Source organism: Nerophis ophidion, linkage group LG19, assembly GCF_033978795.1.
Source record: "Nerophis ophidion isolate RoL-2023_Sa linkage group LG19, RoL_Noph_v1.0, whole genome shotgun sequence".
Lineage (NCBI taxonomy): Eukaryota > Metazoa > Chordata > Actinopteri > Syngnathiformes > Syngnathidae > Nerophis > Nerophis ophidion.
Window position 1 is genome coordinate 33,098,310 of NC_084629.1, and position 19,550 is coordinate 33,117,859.

Below are 19,550 nucleotides of genomic sequence, written 5' to 3' on the forward strand. Positions count from 1 at the left end.
TACTCAATATGACAATAATGTTCTTACAATCCTGAGATATTGCGAAAAAAGCAATACAAATATATTTCAAGATATTTCCTAATCCAAAAGTGCAAAATGTCTAAAAATGCCTGTGATATTTAATCCATGTGAGTTGTACTAGAAACAGTGATTTTTCTATGGTTTGCAAATACAAAAAATAGTTTTTACTCAATATGACTGTATACTGTAACACTGGAAGTCATTTAAACATAACTTCTGAACCACACATGAAACATGGCTAATAATCCTGAAATAATGCATATTTGGTAATTTTACAGGAAACAAATGCTTTTTTAAATCTTGCAAATGCAAAAAGTAGTTTTGTACTCAATATGACAATAATGTTCTTACACCTGAGATATTGCGAAAAAAGCAATACAAATATATTTCAACATATTTCCTAATCCAAAAATGCAAAATATCTAAAAATGCCAGTGATATTGAATCCATGTGAGTTTTAGTGGAAACAGTTGTTTTTCAATGGTTTGCGAATACAAAAATTAGGTTTTAGTCAATATGACTGTATACTGTATCACTGGCAGTTATCTTAACAGAACTTCTAAACCACACATGAAAAATGGCTAATAATGCCTGAAATAATGCATCTTTGGGAGTTTTACTGGGAACATATGCTTTTTTAAATCTTGCAAATGCAAGAAGTAGTTTTGTACTCAATATGAAAATAATGTTCTTAAAATCCTGAGATATTGCGAAAAAAGCAAGAACAACGTATTTCAACATAATTCATTATCCAAACGTGCTTAATGTCTAAAAATGCTTGTGATGTTGAATCCATTTGAGTTTTAATAAAAACTGTTGTTTTTCTATGGTTTGCAAATACAAAAAATGTTTCACTCAATATGACTCAACACTCAATAAGACAGTTATTTAAACATAACTTCTAAACCACACATGAAAAATGGCTAATAATGCCTGAAATAATGCATCTTTGGGAGTTTTACTCGAAACATATGCATGTTTAAATCTTGCAAATGCAAAAAGTAGTTGTTTTACTCAATATGATAATAATGTTCGTAGAATCCTGAGATAATGCAAACAAAAGCGTCCATCCATCCATCTATCGTCTTCCGCTTATACGAGATCGGGTCGCAGGGGCATGCGCCTAAGCAGGGAAGCCCAGACTTCCCTCTCCCCAGCCTTCCCGGGGGATCCTGAGGCGTTCCCAGGCCAGCCGGGAGACATAGTCTTCCCAACTTGTCCTGGGTCTCCTACCGGTTGGACGTGCCCTAAACACCTCCCTAGGGAGGCGTTCGGGTGGCATCCCGACCATATGCCCGAACCACCTCATCCTGCTTCTCTCGATGTGGAGGAGCAGCGGCTTTACTTTGAGTTCCTCCCGGATGACAGAGCTTTTCACCCTATCTCTAAGGGAGAGCCCCGCCACTCGGCGGGGGAAACCTATTTCGGTCGCTTGTACCCGTGATCTTTTCCTTTCGGTCATGACCCAAAGCTCATGACCATAGGTGAGGATTGGAACGTAGATCGACCGGTAAATTGAGAGCTTTGTCTTCCGGCTCAGCTCCTTCTTCACCACAACGGATCGATCCAATGTCCGCATTACTGAAGACGCCGCACCGATCCACCTGTCGATCTCACGATCCACTCTTCCCTCACTCGTGAACACGACTCCTAGGTACTTGATTCCTCCACTTGGGGCAGGGTCTCCTCCCCAACCTGGAGATGGCACTCCAACCTTTTCCGGGCGAGAACCATGGAATCGGACTTGGAGGTGATGATTCTCATTCCTGTCACTTCACACTCGGATGCGAACTGATCCAGTGAGAGCTGAAGATCTTTAAAAACAGTATGACCACAGCAAGGTCAATGTCTGAGACCAGTAAGTCTTCAAATATTAACGTGATTGACAATTTGTTTAGTACTCCAAATACAAACACATTACCATCAGGTTCTGAACCTGCGTGGGCAGACCCCAATTGATTTCAAGGCAATCGCCTGAACCACTCGGCCATGATAACACGTTCCCAGATGTCTGACAAAAGGGCTATCAAACACTTAAGCCTGCCATGGATTTAATATTTTCCTAATTTGTTATTCTTTATTTGGCCAGACGTGTAACATTTTTCAAACATAAAACTATTTTTACTGATTCATTGGTTTCTTCTTAAACCTGTGACCACAGGAAAGATTAAAGCTCAGACCTGCCCATCTCCTCGCGGTGATCTCATTTACGAGTTGTGTAGTCCTTCAAAATCAGATGCATCACCAGCAGGCATTGAATCTCTGCGGGGAGAACCCAATGGATTTCTAGTCCATGGCCTTAACCACTCGGCCATGATAACACACACATTGAGAATTTTGTGAAAGGCAATCTTGCATTCTGGGCTGCAATGGTCTAAACGTTGCATTCAATGCCTTCATTTTTGTGTGTGAAATCAAACAATTGAGACAGACATATGTAAGGGTCTTGTAAGTAAGAATATTTTTTACTGGGTAAATGGTATTTTTAGAAACATTGTGACCACAGCAAGGTCAATGTCGCCGACCAGGCAGTCCTCGAGCAATAATATAATGTATAATTTGTTTATAACTCCCAATACAGACACGTTACCAGCAGGATTTGAAACTGCTTGGGGAAGCCCCAACGGAATATAAGTCCATGGCCTCATCCATTTGGCCATGATAACACTCACTCAAGCAATGTTGTGAAAGGCTATCGCGCATTCTGGGTTGCATTGGACTAAACATTGTACTCAATTGTCTTTTTTTCTTTATGTGAAACTGAATGATTGAGACAGCAATGTGGAGGGCTCTTCAAACTAAACATCATGGAAGGTTTTTCAAAGTAAGCATTATTTTTACCGGTTCAATAGTATATTTAAAAACAGTATGACCACAGCAAGGTCAATGTCTCAGACCAGTAAGTCCTCAAGCAATAACGTGACGGACAAGTTGTCTAGTACTCCAAATACAAACACATTACCATCAAGACCTGACCCTGCGTGGTAGGACCCCAATTGATTTCAAGTCAATCGCCTGAACCCCTCGGCCATGGTAACACGTTCCCAGATATCTGCCGAAAGGGCTATCAAACACTTTGGGCTGCCATGGATTTGACATTTTCTTAATTCGTCATTCCTTATTTGGTTTTCAAACATACCACTATTTTCACTGATTCATTAGTTTCTTCTTAAACCTGTGACCACAGGAAAGACTCAAGCTCAGACCTGTCCATCTCCTCGCAGTGATCTCATGTACGAGTTGTGTAGTCCTTCAAAATCAGATGCATCACCAACAGGCTTTGAACCCAATGGATTTGTAGTCCATGGCCTTAACCACTCGGCCATGTCAAACATAAACTGCAAATTTTGGGAAAGGCAATTTTGCATCCTGGGCTGCAATGAATTAAAGGTTGTATTCTATTGCCTTTATTTTTTTTTTGTGAAATTAAATAATTGAAACAGACATATGTAAGGCTCTTCAAAGTAAGAATGTTTTTTACTGGGTAAATGGTATTTTTAGAAACATTTTGACCACAGCAAGGTCAATGTTGCCAACCAGGCAGTCCTCAAGCAATAACGTGATGTACAATTTGTTTAGTATTCCAAATACGGACGCGCTATCAGCAGAATTTGAACCTGCATGGGGAGGCCCCAACGGATTTCAAGTCCATGGCCTTATCCGCTCGGCCATGATAGCACTTATGCAGAAATTGTTGTGAAAAGCTATTGCGCATTCTGGGCTGCAATGGATTAAACTGAATGATTGAGACAGCATTGTGGAAGGCTCTTCAAAGTAAGCATCATGGAAGGTTTTTCAAAGTAAGCATTACTTTTATCGGTTGAATAGTATCTTTACAAACAATGTGACCACAGCAAGGTCAATTTGTCTAGTACTCCAAATACAGACACTAAAGATGCGCGGTTTGCGGTCTCATCCACGGAGTCCGTGGGTAAACCGCTGGTCGGGCGGATGACAAGACGAATAAATAGATTTTAATTAGATTCGGGCGGGTGGCGGTTGAACCATCCAGAATATTTGATATACATGATTCTGGGATCAGTATCCTTTGCCATTCAAAGAGCCATTTAAGACCCGTGTCATAAGGAGAAGAAGTCAATAGGAGACACTATTAGTCTCTTGGATGATTATCGGCAGTAACCCAGATAATAAGTATTAGGGCGTGCTATGAAGTCATTGGCGTTATCACTTTCCACATCATTCACGATCTGCTTATTAGTCCAGCATCATGTTGTGTGTGATTTCCGTGGCAAAACGCACACGACTGCAAGGCATACTGGGTGACACAGAGTACACTAATGGTTGTGATATAAACAATTTTAACACTCTTAGTAATATGCACCACGCTTTGAAGCCACACCAATTAAGAACGACAAACACATTTCGGGAGAACATCGTCACAGTAACACAACATAAACGCAACACAACACAACATATACACATAATCCTTTGTATTCATGACACTTCCTGACTATTTTATACACCCCAAACCCCGCCCCGTGCGTCGGTAAGGTGGGTGGGTTTGGGGGCGCGGGGGTGTAAAATATATTCAGGAATTGTCATGAATACAAACGATTAATCTTGTATTGTGTGGCTTCACAGCGTGGCGCATATTAGTAAGTGTTAAAGTTGTTTATATCACAACCATCAGTGTACACTGTATCACCCAGTATGCCTTTCAATCTCATACATGTGATTGCGAAAGCATAACACAACATGATGCTGGACCAACAATTGGCTCATGCATGTTGTTGAAAGTGTCAGAGGCAATGGATTCACAATATTACCGAATTCTTGTCATCAGGATGATCTCTATTAAATAGTTGGGAGAACATTAGCGGCTCCAGTTGACATCATTACTCTGTGAAACAGGGTTAGATTGATCTGTGAGTGGTAAAGGTGGCCAACCTCTGATGCGAATCAGCGGGCAGGTATGGTCCTGATAAATTGATGGTGCGGGTGGATGACAACATTGGTGATGCGGATGCGGATAATGTAATTGCCTCCGGTGTCCTATGAGCCAAAAGAACCCGATAGGACTTCAGCTTGGCAGCATCCTTCACCGCCGGAGTCCACTAACGGGTTCTAGGACTACCGCAACGACAGGCACCAACTACCTTGCGGCCACAGATCCAATCAACCGCCTCGACGATAGAAGTGCGGAACATGGTCCACTCGGACTCGATGTCCAGCACCTTTCTTGTGACATGTTCAAATTTCTTCTGGAGATGGGAATTGAAACTCTCTCTGACAGGAGACTCTGCCAGACGTTCCCATCAGACCCTCACAATGCGTTTGGGCCTGCCAGGTCTGACCGGCATCCTCCCCCACCATCGCAGCCAACTCACCACCAGGTGATGATCGGTAGAAAGCTCCGCCCCTCTCTTCACCCGAGTGTCCAAATCCGGCCTATGGTTTTCTGGTGCCAATATGGACAACCTTATGTTTAAACATGGTGTTTGTTATGGACAATCTGTGACGAGCACAAAAGTCCAATAACAAAACACCACTCGGGTTTAGATCCGGGCGGCCATTGTTCCCGATCACGCCTCTCCAGGTTTCACTGTCGTTGCCAACATGAGCGTTGAAGTCCCCCAGTAGGACAAGGGAATCACCCGGGAAAGCACTCTCCAGTACTCCCTCGAGTGTACCCAGAAAGGATGTGTACTCTGAACTGCTGTTTGGTGCGTAAGCACAAACAACAGTCAGGACCCGTCCCCCCACCCGAAGGCTGAGGGAGGTTACCCTCTCGCCCACTGGATTGAACTCCCCCCCCCCCCCCCCAGTGAGGTGACGTTCCACGTCCCAGGAGCTAGTTTATGTAACCGAGGATCGGACCGTCAAGTGCCCTGCCTTCGGCTTCCGCCCAGCTCACATCGCATCCTACCTCTAGGCCCCTGCTATGGGTGGTGAGTCCATTGGAGGAGGGACCCAAGTTGCCTCTTTGACTGTGTCCAGCCGGGCCCCATGTTAACAGGCCCGGCCAGCAAGCGCCCGCCATCGTGCCCCACCTCCGGGCCTAACTCCAGAGGGGCCCCCGTGACCCACGTCCGGGGCAGGGAAATCTGAGTCCTTGATAGGTCTTCTTCTAAAGGTCTTCGAGCACCCCTTTGTCTTATCCCTCGCCTAGGACCTTTGATTTTGATTTTTATTAAGGATCCCCATTAGTTGTTTGCCACAACAACCCACTAGTCTTCCTGGGGTCCACAACTAAACACAATTACAAGTAAAAACAAATATTTTTAACTACGCAATACGGACAAAAAATAAAAATAAATTAAAAGCATCAATAAGAAAACAGGCAAACAATTAACAGTCACAGAATAATAATTACCATATAAATATAACTACACAATATAAAACCAAAGATAAAAAATCAAAAACGAGAAAAGTAACTTAGAAACTCAGATGAAATATTACTTTCATTTTAAAAACCAGTGCGGGTGAGAACTTGAGGCAGGTTATTCCAGAGCGATACAGTGCTATACATAAAAGATTTCCGCGAAGCATTCTTCCTGGGACGAGGGAGAACAAAATGCCCCTCACTGGATTCCCTGGTATTATGATTGTGCATAGTGCTACTGTGAACTATTTAGACCATGAGAAAAGCAGGAGTTTTACTACCACTTACGGATTTGAAGAAAATAAGTCTATTAGCTGACAACCTGTTCTGCACTGTTAGCCACTGTTAGCCCTATTCTGGACAATCTGGAGCTAACTGATCTCACCACTTGCAGCAGATAACCAGACTGTAGAACAATAGTCCAGGTGACACAAGACTAAACTCTTAACAATCTGACAAAGAAGAGGTGGGTCAACAAAAGCAGCACATTTCCTGGAAATACCAATAGCCCTTCCCATCTTTGTAACTATATCACTGATATGATTTGACCAGGATAGAGTGCAGTCCAGCATCACTCCAAGGAGCTTAGCACTTCTGACCTGTTGAACTGTTAAAATACCTAGCCTCAGATCCAACTTTGGGTCATAAGATAACCCTTGCCTAGTCCCCAATACAATACATTTGGTTTTTGAGATGTTAAGGTCAAGTCTGTTACATACTGTCCAGTCATGCACAGCTTTTAGTTCCTCACTCAATACTATATTAGGTACACTGCATGATGGTGCAGCATAATATAAGGTTATATCATCAGCATAAAGAACCAATTGGCACGCCCGGTAAACCAAGGTAAATCATTGGTGAATATAGAAAAAAGGAAAGGTTTCAGGAAACTTCCCTGTGGAACACCACAATCCAAACTTCTGCTATTAGATAGGCTGCCATTAAAATACACCTGTTGAGATCTTGAAGACAACTTTCTTTGTATCCACATTAAAGTCGAAGTATTAAAACCATAACATTTAAGGTTATCAATTAAAAGAAAGTGGTCTATCACGTCAAATGCAGCACTAAAATCTAACAGCACAGCTCCAACCAACATAGCATTAAGCCAATCGTCGGTCATCTGTATAAGAGCAGTGGACGTAGAGTGGCCCGTTCTATATGCATGTTGAGAATCAGTAGCTAGCCCATTTGACTGAAAGTAAGCATGAATTTGGGCATACACACATTTCACCAGTATTTTACATAAACCAGGTAGGATGCTTACTGGTCTAGAATTGCCTTCATTGAAAGCCAATTTGGCATCCTTATGTACAGGAGTAACCTTTGCCACCTTCCATATGTTTGGACACAGGCCAACTTGTAAACATCTATTAAAAGTATGACAAACAGGCACTGATATGATACCAGCAGTCATTTTCAGTAACTTATTATCCAGGTTGTCTACACCAGCTACTTTGTTGTCCGTAAGAGAGTGTAGTAACCTCTCAACCTCGCTGACCTGTTTGCCTTGGGAGACCCTACCATGGGGCATAAAGCCCCCGGAACACATAGCTCCTAAGATCATTGGGACACGCAAACTCCTCTACCACGATAAGGTGGCAACTCAGAGACAGGCAATAAAAATGTATTCAAACATAACTTCTAAACAACACATGCAAAATGGCTAATAAGGCCTGGATAAATTTATCTTTGTTAGTTGTACTAAAAAAATTATCTGTTGTATGGTTTGCAAAGACACAAGTTAGTTTTTTTAATTTGTATTGAATACAACGGTATAATTGTCATACTAAATATGAAAGGTTTATAAACATAACTCCAAAACCAAACATAAAATGTGTCTAAAAAACCTGTAATATGGAATTAATATGAGTTTTACCAGAATCAGGTATTTTGGAAAGGTTCACAAATACAAAAATGTGTTTTTACTCACTATGACAGTATACGGTCACACTCAATATGACAGTTTTTGCAAAATAACTCCAAAACTACATATGCAAAATGTCTAATAATAATTGAAGAAATGTATCTCTGTGAGTTTGACTGAAATAAAAAACAAACCTTTGGTAAGGTTTGCAAAAACAAAAAGTTATTTTTTACTCAATTTGACAGGAATATACTTACAATCCTGAGATATTGCGAAAAAAGCAATAAAAATGTATTTCAACATAATTCCTAATCCAAACGTGCAAAATGTTTAAAAATGCCTGTGATATTGAATCCCTGTAAGTTTTACTACAAACAGTTGTTTTTCTATGGTTTGCAAATACTAGCATTTTACATTCAATATGACAGATATTTAAACATAACTTCTAAACCACACATGAAACATGGCATTAATGCCTGAAATAATGCATCTTTGGGAGTTTTACTCGAAAAATATGCTTTTTATAATCTTGCTAGTGCAAAAAGTTGTTTTTTTTCTCAATATGACAATAATGATCTTAGAATCCTGAGAAAATAGCAGTAAAAATGTATTCAAACATAACTTTTAAACCTCACATACAAAGTGTCCAATAATGCCTAAAGAAATGTATCTCTGTGAGTTTTGCTGGAAAAAATACTTTCGGTAAGGTTTGCAAAAACAAAAAGTAATGTTTTACTCAATTTGACAGGAATGTACTTACAATCCTGAGATACTGTGAAAAAAGCAATAAAAATATATTTAAATATAATTCCTAATCCAAACGTGAACCTTGTCTAAAAATGCCAGTGATATTGAAGCCATGTGAGTTTTGCAAGAAGCAGTTGTTTTTCTATGGTTTGCAAAGACAAAAATGAGTTTTTACTCAATATGACTGTATACTGTAACACTGACAGCTATTTAAACACAACTGCTATACCACTCATAAAAAATGGCTAACAATGCCTAAAATAATGCATCTTTGGGGGTTTTACTGGAAACATATTCTTTTTAAAATTTTGCAAATGCAAAAAGTAGTTTTTTACTCAATATGACAATAATGTTCTTACAATCCTGAGATATTGCGAAAAAAGCAGTACAAATGTATTTCAACTTAATTCATGATCCAAACGTGCAGAATGTCTAAAAATGCTTGTGATATTAAATCCATGTGAGTTTTACTGGAAGCAGTTGAATTGCAAATTCAAAAAATATGTTTTACTCAATATGACTCAATACTGTAACACTCAAAATGACAGTTATTTAAACATAACTTCTAAACCACGCATGAAAAATGGCTAATAATGCCTGAAATAAGGCATCTTTGTGAGTTTTACTCGAAACATAAGCTCTTTTAAATCTTACAAATGCAAAAAGTAGTTTTGTTTACTCAATATGACAATAATGATCTCAGAATCTTGAGATAATGCAAAAAAAGCAATAAAAATGTATTCAAATATAACTTCTAAACTCCACATGGAAAATGTCTAATAATGCCTGAAAAAACGTATCCCTCTAAGTTTTAATGGAAAAAAATACATTTGGTAAGGTTTGCAATAACAAAAACATTTTTTTTTACTTAATTTGACAGGAATGTACTTTCAATACTGAGATACTGCGAAAAAAACAATGAAACTAGATTTTAACATCAATCCTAATCCAAATATCTAAAAATACCTGTGATATTGAATCCATGTGAGTTTTACTAGAAGCAGTTGTTTTTTTTTATGGTTTGCAAATACAAAAGTTAGGTTTTACTCATTATGTCTGTATACTGTAACACTGACAGTTATCTAAACATAACTTCTGAACCACACATGAAACATGGTTAATAATGTCTGAAATATTGCATCTTTGGGAGTTTTACTGGAAACATATGCTTTTTTAAATCTTGCAAATGCAAAAAATAGTTTTGTACTCAATATGACAATAATAGTCTTACAATCCTGAGATATTGCGAAAAAAGCAATACAAATGTTTTTCAACATAATTCATAATCCAAACTTACAAAATGTCTAAAAATGCTGGTGATATTGAATCCATTTGAGTTTAAATATAAACAGTTGTTTTTCTATGGTTTGCAAATACAAAAATTATGTTTTACACAATATGACTCAATACTGTAACACTCAATATGACAGTTATTTTAACATCATTTGTAAATCACACATGACAAAAAGCTAATATGCCTGAAATATTGCATCTTTGGGAGTTTTACTCAAAACATGTGCTCTTTTAAATCTTGTAAATGCAAAAAGTAATTTTTTACTCTATATGACGATAATGTTTTTAGAATCATGAGATATTGCGAAAAAAGCAATAAAAGTGATTTCAGACATAACTTCTAAACTACACATGCAAAATGGCTTATAATGCCTACAAATATTTATCTTTGTTAGTAATACTAGTAAAAGGATCTTTTGTAAGGTTTGCAAAGACACAAATTAGTTTTGTATACAATATAACAGTATAACTGTCATACTCAATATGAAAGATTTATAAACATATTGCCAAAATCAAACATAAAATATTTCTTAAAAAGCCTGTAATATTGAATTCATGTGAATTTTAATAGAATCAGGTTTTTGGAAAGGTTCACAAATACAAAAATTAGTTTTTACTTACTATGACAGTATACGGTCACACTCAATATGACGTTTTTTTTTAAACATAACTCCAAAAATACACATAAAAAATGTCTAATAATGCCTGAAGGAATGTATCCCTGTGAGTTTTACTGGAAAAAATACAATCGGTAAGGTTTGCAAAAACAAAAAGGAATGTTTTACTCAATTCGACAGGAATGTACTTACAATCCTGAGATATTGCGATAAAAGCAATAAAAATGTATTTCAATATTAATCCCAATCCAAACGTGCAAAATATCTAAAAATGCCTGTGATATTGAATCCATGTGAGTTTTACTAGAAACAGTTGTTTTTCTATGGTTTGCAAATACAACAATTATATTTTACTCAATATGACTCAATACTGTAACATTCAAATTGACAGTTATTTAAACATAACTCCTAAACCACACATGAAAAATGGCTAATAATGCATCTTTGGGGGTTTTACTGAAAACATATGCTTTTTTAAATCTTGCAAATGCAAAAAGTAGTTTTTTACTCAATATGACAATAATGTTCTTACGATCCTGAGATATTCCAAAAGGAGCAATAAAAATGTATTTCAACATAATTCATGATCCAAACGTGCAAAATGTCTAAAAATGCTTGTGATATTGAATTCATATCAGTTTTACTAGAAGCAGTTGATTTTCTATGGTTTGCGAATACAACAAATATGTTTTACTCAATATGACTCAATACTGTAACACTCAAAATGACAGTTTTTTTAATCCTAACTTCCAAACCACACATGAAAAATGGCTAATAATGCCAGAAATAATGCATCTTTGGGAGTTTTACTCGAAACAAATGCTTTTTTAAATCTTGCAAATGCAGAAAGTAGTTTTTTTTCTCAATATGACAATAATGATTTTAGAATCCTGAGTTAATGCAAAAAAAGCAATAGAAATATATTTAAACATAACTTCTAAACTACTCATGCAAAATGTCTAATAATGCATGAAGAAATGTATCTCTGTGAGTTTTACTGGAACATACATTCGGTAAGGTTTGCAAAATCAAAAAGTATTTTTTTTCTCTATTTCACAGGAATGTACTGTAATATCTGTGATATTTGGATTTGTGTACTGTGTCTTTAAGAGTGTGGTGAATGCGCATGCGCGTGTGAGTGGCGGGAAAGTGTCAGTGTGTGTGAGCGTGAGTTGTGGCTAACAGCAGCTCGTGTATGTGTGTGCATTATTTTGGTACTACAAGAAGTTACCGCTTGTTAATAAAGCGATTGAACGGCGCATCCTCGTCTGTGTGACTCCTTCACCACCGCGGGCATTACATTGGTGTCAGAAGTGCTTCGGTTTGAACCCGCTGCCTATGGATAGAGGATGTTCGCCGACCTCAGCGCTCGAGTGAAGGTAGAGAAAGGAACTGGAGAGTGTGCGATCGACATGCCGGACGCATCCTGCGTCAAGCACGGACGCCATGAAGCTTGTGTGTGAAGCATTGAGAAAACTGAAGTTTTCAGGGAAAGGAAGCTGGGAGGCTTATAAAATCCAGTTTGAGCTTGTGGCTAATAAAGCAGGCTGGACTGATGAGGTGAGAGCAATACAGTTGGCTTTGTCACTGACTGAAGAAGCTGCGTCCTGTTTGCTCCTGCTGAACCCGGGAGAAAGACTTGATTAAAGTGCGCTGGTTGCTGCGCTGCAAAGGCGTTTTGGAGAGTTTGACTTGAGAGACTCTGCGCTGTGAGTTCAAGCACCGTGACAGGCTGCCCGGTGAGTCGCTTCGGTGCCTTGCTCATGGGATCGAGAGGCTGGGTCGGCGTGCGTGTATCGGAATGCCGGACGCAATCCAAAATTAACTGATACGTGATCAATTCATCCAAGCTCTTAAACCGGATGAATTGCGCTTGCGCGTCCAGCTTGCCCACCCTACTGGCCTGGCAGATGCACTTGAACTCGCCATGGAGAGTGAGATCGCCACTGGGGCGGCACCTGAGACATCTTCCCACCCAGTTTCGGCTGCATCATTTACGCAGGGTGCAGAGCAAAGACCGGCGTGGGTGGAGGAACTTGTATGTGCGCTACAGACCCGCTCAACCCAGTATGAGGACAAGAAGGACAGACGAGCGTCCACCGCTGTCTGCTGGGGGTGTGGACAACTTGGCCACCTGCTGCGGCGCTGTCCAAACAGGAAGGGCCAGCAGGGAAACGGGAGAGGGTCCGTGTAGCCCGGACGACACGGACCCCTTTAGCCAGTTACCGGGAGCACCAGCCCTCAAGTGATGAGACTGTTGTGACTGTGGGCTCGACAGAAGTGGGGGACCCATGTCATGTGTGCGTGCAGATTGGGAATGTAGCCTGCACAGCCCTGGTGGATACTGGATCTTCAGCCACAATTGTGAGACCGGACGTTGTTCCAGCTGGAACCGTTGTAGAACCAAGTCTCACCAGATTAAAGACAGTGACTGGGGAAGTTGCCCAGATGAAAGGCAAAGCAACTTTTATGTTCATAATCGGAGGCTTGTTAGCAACATTTTCCGCTTGGGTGGCGGATGTGAGCGACCCATGTATACTTGGTCGAAACTTTTTAAAAGCCACGAGGTGTGTTATAGACATGGGGTCTGCTGTGCTCATTCTGCCAAGTGGCCAGCGAGTAAAGCTGACCGCTCCTACTGAACGAACTGTGGCTGTGTCCGTCAACACCGCAGTCGCAAGTCCGACAACCTGGGAAGGGGCTGTCAGGCCCTCCATAGAGAGAGAGGAGGCAATAGGGGAGCTCGCAGCCAAAAGGACATCAGCCACCACGCAGCAGCCATCGGTAATGGGGGCAGAGTCCGCTCGCCCTGAAGAATCAAGCCCAAAGCGGGAAGCGGCGTCATCCAGGCCACTCCCAACAGCAGCGCGTAACCAACAACAGCAAGGGGAGGACCGGACGGTAGCGGTCCGCTTCATCTTGGAAAAGAACTGCGTCGGCCTCGAAGGGGAGCAGCGCGAGCGACTGTGGCATGTACTGTGGGACTTTAAGGACATTTTCGCCCTCAATGAAAATGAGGTGAGTCTCACCCATCTGGTCGAACACCACATCGACACTGGGGATGCGCGGCCAGTTAAAGTGTGCCCCCGTCGCCTCCCCATGATTAGGCAGGAAGCAGCTGATAGGGAGGTCCACGCCATGCCAGAGGCGGGGATTATAGAACCCTCTGACAATCCGTGGGCGTCTGGCGTGGTCATGGTTCCCAGGAAGAACAGCACAAGGCCGCGGTTCTGTGTCGACTACAGGCCGCTGAATAAGGTGACAAAAAAAGATTGTTACCCACTCCCGCGAGTCGATGAGACGTTGGACCTGGTGGCAGGGTCCTCATGGTTCTCGTCGCTCGACCTGCGCAGTGGGTACTGGCAGGTCCCACTCACCCCTGAGTCACGGCAGAAGACAGCGTTCTGCACCACCAGGGGGCACTGGCAATTCAAGGTCATGAGCTTTGGACTCTGCAACGTACCAGGGACATTTGAGCGACTGATGGACACAGTGCTCGCTAACATCCCCAGGCAAGAGTATTTGGACGATGTCCTCATCCATGGACAGTCCTTTCAGTCAGCCCTTGATTCCTTGAGGCTGGTGCTGGGAAGGATTGCTGCAGCTGGACTAAAACTACACCCAGAGAAGTGCCATTTCATGCGGCGTGAGGTGGAGTTTCTGGGCCACAAGGTGGACGGAAGGGGCATCAGCACACTGGAGGAGAAGATCAGAGCTATAAGAGACTGGCCAATTCCGAAGGACCAGAAGCAGCTAAAAAGCTTCTTGGGACTTGCTTCATATTATCGGCGGTTCGTGAAGGGATTTTCTTGCAGTGGCGCATCGTTGTTTAACCTTCTCCAGAACAATCAGATGTTCGTGTGGATGCCAGACTGTCAGGAAGCATTTTCTAGTCTCAAGAAGGCCCTCATGAATGCTCCTGTCCTCACCACTCCAGATCCAGCTATGCCTTTTGTGCTGGATACAGACGCCAGTAATGTTGTTATGGGCGCAGTGCTGTTGCAGGTGGGTCCAGAAGGTGAGCGGGTGGTGGCTTACTTCAGCCGCACCTTCAACAAGAGTGAGCGGCGGTACTGTGTGACCAGACGTGAACTGTTAGCTGTTGTGTTAGCTGTACGCCATTTCAAGTACTACAGACCATGCAGCACTACAATGGCTAATGTCATTTCGAGAACCAGAGGGTCAGGTGGCACGATGGCTGGAGGAGCTGCAGTCTTTCCACTTTAGTGTGTGTCATTGGGCCGGGGCACAGTACGCCAATGCAGACGCTCTCTCTCGGCGGCCGTGTGCTATTGAGGGCTGTAGCTACTGTGACCGGCGCGATGCCAGAGAGAAAGAGCTGCACGGAGATGAGACCGCTGAAGGGCCTTCATGCTGCACTTTGGAGACTGTGGACGCCGCAGAATGGGCGACCAGGCAGGCAGAGGACAGCGATCTCGAACCAGTGCGGCATTGGGTCCAGAGTGGCAGGAGACCACCCTGGGAAGGCGTGTTGGGACTGTCAGTCGGCACCAAGGGCTTGTGGAGTAAATTTGCTGTGCTGCGCATCAGCGACGGTGTACTGCAGCGTGCATGGAAGGAGCCGGCCACCGGGGAGGAGAGATGGCAAGTGGTGGTGCCTAAGACTCTGAGGGACACAGTGCTGAAGGTGTGTCATGGGGGCATGGGCTCAGGGCATTTTGGCAGCTCAAAAACGCTCCGCCGGTTGCGCCAAGGGTTCTACTGGGGTCAGCACCGGCGGGACGTGGAGGACTTCTGTCGGCGCTGTGATGAGTGCGCAGCTTACAAGGGACCCCAGGACCGGTCACACGCACCACTTCAGCAGCAAGGGGTTCGAGCACCCATGGAGAGGGTAACTGTGGACATTATGGGCCCTTTTCCCGTAACAGACAAAGGAAACAAGTATGTGCTTTGTGCGATGGATTACTTCACCAAGTGGCCGGAGGCGTACGCGCTGCCGGAACAAGAAGCAGAGACCGTGGCTGATGCCTTGCTAGAGGGCATGTTCAGTCGCTTCGGAACTGCAGATATCCTTCACAGCGACCAGGGCAGGAATTTTGAATCCAGAGTTTTTGCTGCCCTGTGTGAAAGACTGGACATGCAAAAGACAAGCACGACTCCTTTGCATCCGCAAAGTGATGGACTGGTAGAGCGGTTTAACCGCACCATGCAGCAGCAGCTGGCAATCCTCACCGCCAACCATCAGCATGACTGGGACCGTCATATTCCTGTAGTGCTGATGGCATACCGCTCCGCGGTTCAAAGTTCCACAAGCTGCACCCCTGCCCTGCTGATGTTGGGTCGGGAGATCCGCACACCTGCTGAGTTGGCGTTTGGGAGACCACCAGGCAGCACCAAGGATCAACCGGGACTGGAATATGCTCGGAAGTTGCAAGATCGGATGGAAGCAGCACATTCCTTTGCGCGAGACCAGTTGGAGAAGGCTGGTTTAAGGCAAACGAGGAACCATGACGTGCGGAGCAAGGGCCGGGACTTTAGGCCTGGCGAACTGGTCTGAGTGTACACGCCAAAAAGAAAAAAAGGACGTTGCCCCAAGTTGGACAGTCATTGGGACGGTCCGTGTAGGGTGCTAGAGAGGGTGGGAGAAGTAGTATATAGAATTGCAGTGTCCCCTAAGGGCCGAAAGGTTGTTTTGCATAGAGACCGTTTGGCACCCTACAGGGGTAGAGAAGTTCCCCAGTTGGAGGCGGCACCTGCCTCACCAGATGGCACTGGACAGTTAGTGGATCAAAGTTCCCCATATTCCACTATTGTTGTTCCTGTTCAGCCGCCAGCGCCACGTGTTGATGGACCTGAGTTAGAACAGGGCCACAGAGACATAGGCGTAGACCGCCAAGGTTCAGGGATTTTGTGGTTGACCCCTCGGGGCGAGGGGCTTCATAAAGGGGGAGGCAGTGTAATATCTGTGATATTTGTATTTGTGTACTGTGTCTTTAAGAGTGTGGTGAATGCGCATGCCCGTGTGAGTGGCGGGAAAGTGTCAGTGTGTGTGAGCGTGAGTTGTGGCTAACAGCAGCTCGTGTATGTGTGTGCATTATTTTGGTACTACAAGAAGTTACCGCTTGTTAATAAAGCGATTGAACGGCGCATCCTCGTCTGTGTGACTCCTTCACCACCGCGGGCATTACAGTTCTTACAAACCAGAGATACTGCGAAAAAAGCAATAAAAATATATTTCAACATAATTTATAATCCAAAAGTGCAAAATGTCTAAAAATTCCTGTGATATTGAATCCATGTGAGTTTCACTAGAAACAGTTGTTTTTTTAATTTTTTGCAAATACAAAAATTTGGTTTTACTCAATATGACTGTATACTGTAACACTGACAGTTATTTAAACACAACTTCTAAACCACACAGGAAAAATGACTAATTATGTTGTAATGCAGTAGTTTTTCCAATAGATGGCACTGTTGTACTGTTTTTTATTTTCATTCCACTTTGTATGTGCACTTGCTGCTCAACTGTTAGTTAATAAAAAGCTCTGCCAAAGAACAGGTTATGGGCCCAGATCGTCGCTAAAAAGCTGTTGTGCACGGACTTTGTGGGAAGATAAACGGTATTGTGGAAACTCACAATGGAGGATAAGATGTTTATTGACAGACTGAGCGGACCGGAGAACTGGGCAACATGGAAGTTTCAGATGGAACACTTGCTAAAGGCTAAAGGACTATGGGGCATGCTAATGGAGACAGAGACGCTAGCCGCAGATGCTAACGCAGCAGCACAGGTGGAATTCACAAGACGGAGAGAGAAAGCGTTCTCTATGTTAGTGCTAAATGTAAGTACACCCCAGTTGTACCTGATAACAAACTGTCAAACTCCCAAAGAGGCGTGGACCACGCTGAAATCCCATTTTGAGAGGGATACTTTGGCTAATGAACTGTTCGTGAAGAAAAGATATTTCAGATGTGAAATGAAGGAAGGAGAGGTTTTCACTGAGCATTTAAAACAAATGAAGGAGCTAACTGATCAGCTATCAGCAATTGGATCTGTAACTGAAGAGGAAGACCAAATTGTAACACCGTTGGGTAGCTTGCCACCAAGTTATGCTACAATTGTCACTGCACTAGAAACAAAGATTGACAACCTGACACTGAAGTTCGTTCAGCAAGCCTTAATAAATGAAGAGTAAAAGCAAGTTAAAAGCTAATGATTCCAGTGGTGCTTCATCAGGTGGTGCATCCGCTATGTCATCAAAATTTCCGGTAAATGTGCAGAATAGCTCCAAGACAGTTGGAGCAGCAGATAAAAGTATGTGGAGATGTTACAAATGTGGTAGACAAGGCCATATCAAGCGCGAATGTCCCATTTTGAAAAATAAACCACGAAAGAAAATCCACAAGGCTAAGCACATGATGTGTGAGGATGAAGAAGATTCCTCTGAAAGTGCCTTTGTGATCAGGGATGCAAACAGTGACAGACCACAACAGGCTGAGTGGTTAATTGATTCTGGAGCATCAAAACACATGACGTGTGATAAAGACATCATTCAAGAATACCAGCAGTTCACAAAATCACAGTCTGTGAAACTGGGTGACGCCCTAGGAATTGGAAATGTCTACCTGAAAATGACTTTCAAATTAAGTGATGTAAAAAATGTCACAATGTATGATGTGCTGTATGTTCCAAAGCTGTCTGGGAATGTATTCTCAGTGGGAGCTGCTACCAAGAAAGGGAATACAGTGAAGTTCAGATAGTCTCGTTGCTACATACGTGGAAAAAGTGGAACACTTCAAGGAATGGGAACACAAAGAGCTGATGGACTATATCAGCTGGATATTAAAGGAAGTGAAACTGTATGTCACAGTGCTTCTGTAGCGGCCAGCCTGTGGCACCAGCGCCTTGGTCACACTACCAATGTTAAAGAACTCAAAGATCTGGTAAACGGAGTGAACTTTTCTGCAGAAAAAGATATTCCCTTCTGTGAAGGATGTGTGGAAGGCAAGTTGGCTAAGAAGCCATTCAAGTCGATTGGAGGAATCCGTTCCAAACGCAAGATGCAGCTGATTCACAATGATGTCTGTGGTCCCATGTAGACTGAATCTGTAGGTGGAGCAAAATATTTTGTGACTTTTATTGATGATTACACAAGATGCTGTAAGGTATACTTCTTGAAACAGAAAAATTAGGTGCTAAGCAAATTCAAGGAATTTGAGAGAATATTCTCAAATGAGTCTGGTCTAAGCGTCACCAGGCTGAGGACAGATAATGGTGTTGAGTACACATCAAAGGAGATTCAAGAATATTTGAAGTCTCAAGGCATCCACCATGAAATGACTGTACCTCACTCACCACAGCAAAATGGTTTTGCAGAAAGAAAAAACAGGACATTAGTTGAAGCAGCTAGAAGCATGCTGTCACATGCAAAGTTGTCAAAAATGTTCTGGGCAGAGGCTGTAGCCACTGCATCTTACATACAGAACAGGCTGCCCACAGCTGTTCTGAAGGAAGAGACACCCTATGAGAAATGGTGTGGAAAGAAACCTGACATGAGTCACATGAAGGTGTTTGGCTGCATTGCTTATGCACATATCCCAGAAGAAGAAATAAGGAAACTGGAGAAAAAGGCTGTGAAGCTTCGTTTTGTGGGATATGCAAACAATGCCAAGGGATATCGCCTGTATGATGAAGAGAAGA

The 19,550-nt window shown here is 42.6% G+C and overlaps 1 non-coding gene across 1 annotated transcript; it reads right to left on the bottom strand.

Annotated features, from left to right (window-relative positions):
• Positions 1-3,617: 3,617 nt before the first annotated feature.
• On the bottom strand, positions 3,618-3,699 carry trnas-uga (transfer RNA serine (anticodon UGA)). The gene has a single exon. It is a non-coding gene; the product is annotated as a tRNA-Ser (tRNA).
• Between the last annotated feature and the right edge of the window lie 15,851 nt (positions 3,700-19,550).